Raw genomic sequence first — 6,124 nt, 5'->3', positions numbered from 1 at the left:
TCAGAACACATCCTATCAATGAACTTTGAATTTTAATGTTTAAAGCTGAAATTGTACATCTTCATGTTGATGTAAATCTTAATATTGCATCTTTAAATGAACCCAGTGGAGCTCCAGAAATCCTCTCGCGTCTGAGTTGTATTCACATTCAGCCAAATCACACAGGTCACGGAGTGACTCTGCATGTGTACGTGGTTCCCATTCGGAACTTTGCACGGTGGTCGACGGTGATCTGCTTGAAAAGAATGCGAGTTGTGGTGAATTTCCCCGGATGACCGGGGCTCGCACTGTTCAGGACGTAATGGGTGCACGTCTGCAATCTGACGAATATGATATTATATTATCAGAACGCTGTCACTCACCGTGTGCATTCCCAGGATGCATTTTGCGAGTTGCATTTTTCATGCAGGCTTCGTAGATGGCAAGGCCGCAAAAAGTTTTGTCAACGGAACAAAGGGCGGGCGGAGTCAAAAATCGCTCGGGCAATGAGCTGAGGAGAAGTGGAAGGAGCACGTTTGCGTCTTCTGCGAAGCTCCGGAGGAACTTTGGACGGAGGTTCGCGTGTCCGCCTCGTCTCGATGGCCGCACGGCCGTGGACGAACTCTCGCGACCCCCCCCGGCTATAAAAGTGCAGGTGTTGCGCGAGTCGTGCTGTTGTGTGGAGATGCGCGGGCTGCGTCACACCTCTGCCTCGTGGCCAACGCCTGGGCAACTTTATCGAGATGGAAACCTACACGGCGGTAATTTCCATCACTATGGTGATCGTCAGGCCTGCGTGCACTCAAGCAAGTGTCAAGTAAACACTGGCCTCAGAAATAACTACTTTCATTTATTTGCTGAGCGCAGTAGGCCTGCTGATGGTTTTTTAAAAAAAAAAAAATGATTATAGGGCCGAGGCCTCCAGTTGACGGTGGCGCTCTGCATTTTATCTCCGGCCAAAGGAAGTGGAGTCCAGCGCAGGGGTGGGATATGCGGCCGTCCTTTACATTTCGGAGCCTCGCAAATCTGAAAGCAAGAGAAAAAACGCGATGCGAGGGCGGCCCCGATTCAGATTTAGTGGTCTGGTCTGAAATTTGAATGTATTAAGCAAATATGACAAAAAAACTTACTTTAAACGTTTTGGAGGCTATAACTCGAACCCGCTTTGTGATGCGGATGCAGGAAATAAGGCCTACCAGCAACACCCCAGCCAGACCCAAGGGTCACGTCTGCTGCCACTTTTGTGAGATCCTGACTGACGGATTTTTTTTAACTTAATTGGGAAATTAAATGCGGAAGAGAAACACATTTCTTATTTTCTCTTCACGAATTGTGTCGCAATATTATTAATCTCACCGTCCGACAAGGTCCATTTTTATAAACGGCTCTCAGGTTGACAATAATAACGATAACATCAATGATAAACCGATTTGCTCGCCCGGAGCTCGTAATTACGATATTTCCGCGGCGGCCGCGATTCCCCGCAATTGTTCGGAAAAGACCACGTGATTTCATCCCGAACAGCCAATCGGGATCCACGGAGGTTGCGGCGAGAATATTTGACGAAACGCACGGTTTGCTGTTCGCGATCCATTGACGAAGCATCGATCGATCGATCGATCGGTCGGTCGGTCGCAGCCCATCCTCCGGTGCGCGGCGGGCCCTGCTGCGCGGTTTTTTTTCTCTTATTTCTCTGGGGAGGAGACGCTCGACAGAAGGGGGGGGGCAGCAAGTTAACGACGAGACGGGGGGAGAAGGTCCAGCTGCAAAAAAAAAAAAAAAAAAAAAAAAAGGAGGAGTGTCGGTGGCGTCGGTGGTGGTGGGGGGGGCGGGAGTCGCGGTGGTGACAATGGCAGCAGCGGCGGCGGCGGCGGCGGCGGCGGCACAGCCCACGGCGACGCGGAGTCTACCAGCAGCCACCACGTCGCGGCCGTCGCGCCCGCTGGACATCTGACGCGTCCCCGCCGCTCCGTGGAATAAAGATGGAGCGCTGAGGGCCACCTGCCGTCGGCCCGAGGCCCGGGGAAGAGGCGGCCGCGCCGGAGACGCGAGGTGGGTGCCGCTCGCCGCTCGACCACCTCCATTACGCCACCTGAGCGCCGCTATGCGGCTTTTGATCGATGCCGTGTGACGCGGGGCGGCCGTCGCGCGCCCGATCGGGACACCTCTGTCCCCGTTTTTGTCTCGTCGTCGCCGCGTTTTGGCCGTTTTCACCGACGACTCGTGCAGCCAGATGCCCCGTTTATGAACGTGCGCAACGCGCGTCAATTACAAAGGGGGGGGGGGGTGAAGAAAAATGCACACACAATATATAACATACACAATACTAATTATATTCATAACCAGGCGCCTGCACGTCGATCGCGCCGCATCCGGACGCGTTTTTCCGCCGATCCCACAACGCGTTATGTATGCGTAATAAATTAATAATCATATTCGGCCGGGGACCGCGAAGCCCGGCTGGTTCAAACTGTCGGGGGTAAAATGTCACATGGTCGTGGGTCCCGAACCCCCCCCCCCCCTTCCCCACACACACACACACACACACACACACACACCCTCCCCTGCACCGCAAATCGCACGCGACCTGTAACTTAGTGGCTCCGTGCGCGCTACGTATGCAAATGAGGCGCGACGTGACGGCGTTGGTGATGCTCTCCATCCTACATCCCTCCATCCATCCTTTTTTGGGGGGGAGGGGGGGGTTCCGTGATCTTTCGGTTTATTATTGCCGATGGTAACACCCATTCTATGCACACACACACACACACACACACACACTCACACAAAAATCAATGTCTCCTCCGCTGCTGATTAGAATTGCATTCGCAACAAAGGGTCTAACCTCTTCCGGCGCCGCGGGCCGCCATCCGCGCCCCCCCGTCCCGCCGCGGCCTAACAGTAAACCGCGGAACGTGGCGAGCTGGCCTGACGTGATGACATGTGTGTGTGTGTGTGTGTGTGTGTGTGTGTGTGTGGCTGAGTGTGACGTGCTCTCGCCTGTACGCCGGTGCCCGCATTCGCTTGAACCCCTGAGTCACAACCGGACCCGGAGGGGGGCGGAACGGGACGGGCCGCAGGCTAGAGAGGTGGCCGTTTCTGGGCGTTCGGTAGCGGCCCGCCGATTTCCTGTTCGGCTCGGCAGATTACCGTATCGGTGTGTTTTCGGGGTTATGAAATCGCTGCTGTAGGTCGGCCTAAACGAGCTTGGAGCTTCGTTATTTTCCTCCATGCAAATCCCTGCATCGGCGGCGGCGGCGGCATTGATCTCTCTGCAGCACCGGAGCCACCGTTAAAAGGCCAGTTTTTCGGGTGACGGCTCCCTGCGGGAATTCGTCGTTTCTGTTCCCCCTCCCGGTTCTAAACCGGCGCAGATTAGCAGGGACCAGAAATACGCTTCTTACCACGCAGCTCGAGCCTGATAATCGTGTAATACCTGGCGGTAGACGTTCCAACCTCGGTGGAAGGCGACGTGTGCCAGCGTGCCGCATTAGTGGGTTCGGGGACGTGTGACGGGGGAAGAGGCGGTTAATAAGGTTCCTGGAAATGTTCTTATGAAAGTCGGACCGCAGAATTGAACCCCCACCATCATCCCTCTCTCTCTCTCTCTCTCTCTCTCTGTCTGTCTGGTTTCTCTCAGCCTCTGCGGCGGGCGGCGAGTGCGCGTAATTAAACGGCGAGGCAGGGTCCTCGCGGCCTGAGGGACAGAGCTGTGGAGGCTCCGCCGGGAGGATAGAGAGATAGAGACGGAGGGAGGGAGAGAGAGAGAGAGAGAGAGAGAGAGAGGCCTTTAGACCGACTCTTATCCGATAGCTGGTCCAGTCCAGCCCACACCACCCCCCCACACGCACTGGCGGTGGGAATGACAGAAGAAATCCCGCAATACTGTAAAATACCAAGACGCTGATAACACAAAACGTTCAATACCTTCCGAGACTCTCCGGATCTGTGATACGATATATTCCTAAAAGAAGAAGAAGAGCGGCGTCCCGCAGATATACACGAAAAAAGAAAATCACCGAAAATCACCGTGAATACGTATGCCGTGTTTAGCTTCGATATCAGATCGATATCTGTAATACCTCAGCGATATATTGATTTTTTGGTCTCACACACACGCACATACACACTCGTGGACTTGTTTTACTGGCACCTTACATGTTCTATTACAGTATTGGCTAAACTAACAAAGGACCTCAGAGCGAATTCATTATAGATCAATCGTATTGAGCTGAATGATATTGAGTCCTGCTCGTTTTATTTTTAATTGCCGCTGCCTTGGACGGTTCGAGGCGTCGGGGTGCTGTGTTATTGGCAGAGGGGCTCCCGTTGACGCGGAGGGGATTTGCAGTGGAGCGACGCCATTGGCTCGCGGTGCCCGGCCGCGCTCGGCCATTGGTGCCTTCGGCCGTGCCTCTGCAGCGGGAGGGGGGGGGGGGCGGGACCTCGGCCGAGCTCCCTGGGCTTCTGTCTCGGCAGCGAGCAGGCCTCGCTCTTTTATTCCCGGACGGACGGTGAATGGACGGCCGGGATATAGAAATACTGCGGCGCAATTTGAATGCAGTGAGTCAGCAGGCAGAGGGAGTAGAGTGTGCATTATTAGGCCATCCAACGTGATGAAATATGCTAATGTGCTTAGGTCATTAATAAAATTAGTATCGGCATCAGATCATCGACCCTTGCCTCCATGTAGGTTTTACATTTGAAAGGAAATTCTATAAATGTCCAAGTCCAAGTTTGGGGATCTCAACAGTCAAAGCCCGTCAAAGGGACGAATTGTGTGTGATCTTGGGCTAAATACGAAATAAATGTTGTGCATTTGTGATACGATTAAAAACGGTTTGCGTTTCCTGCATTTTACTTTAAAATTTCTACGAACGAGCCATCGTTTCTTGTTATTACACCAAACACCCACATATTAATTCCGTCAAAAGCCAGATAATCAGTTAATAATGCTGTGGCCTCCTATGAAATGTGCTTCAGAAATAAACAAAGAACCATAAATGATTTATTGATTCATTCTTCATAAAAAAAGAAACGTGTCCACATTGTTTCGTGCGGAGGGCAGCAACGCTGCCACTAATGCCGCTTCCTGCGGTTTCCATTCACACGTCCCTTCGCCACCGCCACGTTTCACCCATATGCGCTTTTTTCATTTCGTTTTTAAAAAGGTGAACTCTGTTGAGAGCGCATTATTCTTTTTTTTTGGTTTGTGAGACACAGCGAGACAGAGTCGAACCCTCCCGCCATTACGTCAGCAGAACGTATGGGAATAAAACCGCTGAGACTGTTCCATCGCTCTCCCGGCGGTTAACTGTGCAATGCTGGCGAGCTGTAACGCCCGTATCAGATTTACACGCGCGCCGGTGTAGCTGAAGGCCTCCGGCCTCCTCGGGCGCCTCTCCGGACTTGTGGCGTGGACGCGCGGCGTCGTTCCGCCGCCTCTGTGGAGCAGACGTGAGTAAGAGGAGTCTGCGGGCTGGAGTGGCCCTCCAGGCCTCAGGTGGATGGGAGTCGGGGCATCTCCTCGCCACGGTTGTAGGCTGGGCGGAAATGGAAATGGCCGAGTGTTGGAGTGTCTGGAGAGCTGCTCAGTTTAATTGCGTTCTTGTGAGGTGATCCTCTCAGCTCTGCCAACACAGTCATATGCAGCATATAGTGCTGCGTCATCTAACAGGGCATGCAGCGAAGTGAATTATTCCTGAATTACATTTACATTTACAGCATTTACCAGACGCCCTTATCCAGAGCGACTTGCAGTCAGTAGTTACAGGGACAGTCCCCCCCTGGAGACACTTAGTTTTTTTTTTTTTCTTTAAACATTGTCTGTTACTCATTTGCACACCTTCACCCTACCAGTTACACATATTTTATGTTAAAGACGTAAAAGTGTAATATTTGGTTATGTTTGCAATATTTGCATATTGGTTCATTGTTTACGTGCAACATTTGCAATACTGTGGTCTGTAGCAGTCGCATAAAGCATTTCACTGCACATCATACCGTGCATGACTGTGTATGTGACAAATAAAATTTGAATTTAATTTGAATTTGAAGTGTTCTGCTCAGGGACTCGATGGTAGTAAGTGGGATTTGAACCTGGGTCTTCTGGTTCATAGGCGAGTGTGTTACTAGGCTACTACCA

The 6,124-nt window shown here is 52.2% G+C and overlaps 1 protein-coding gene across 1 annotated transcript in view; it reads left to right on the top strand.

Annotated features, from left to right (window-relative positions):
* The first annotated feature begins 1,807 nt into the window (after nucleotides 1-1,807).
* Nucleotides 1,808-6,124, top strand: part of nexmifb (neurite extension and migration factor b) — a 47,883-nt gene continuing 43,566 nt past the window's right edge. Inside the window, exon 1 of the mRNA XM_028960241.1 lies at nucleotides 1,808-2,031. The gene's annotated coding sequence lies outside the window, so the exon portion shown is untranslated. The remainder of the gene's footprint in view (nucleotides 2,032-6,124) is intronic.

Source organism: Denticeps clupeoides, chromosome 18 (genome assembly GCF_900700375.1).
Source record: "Denticeps clupeoides chromosome 18, fDenClu1.1, whole genome shotgun sequence".
NCBI lineage: Eukaryota > Metazoa > Chordata > Actinopteri > Clupeiformes > Denticipitidae > Denticeps > Denticeps clupeoides.
The sequence above is the reverse complement of the archived record's forward strand: the minus strand, read 5'-3'. Positions and strand labels throughout refer to the sequence as shown.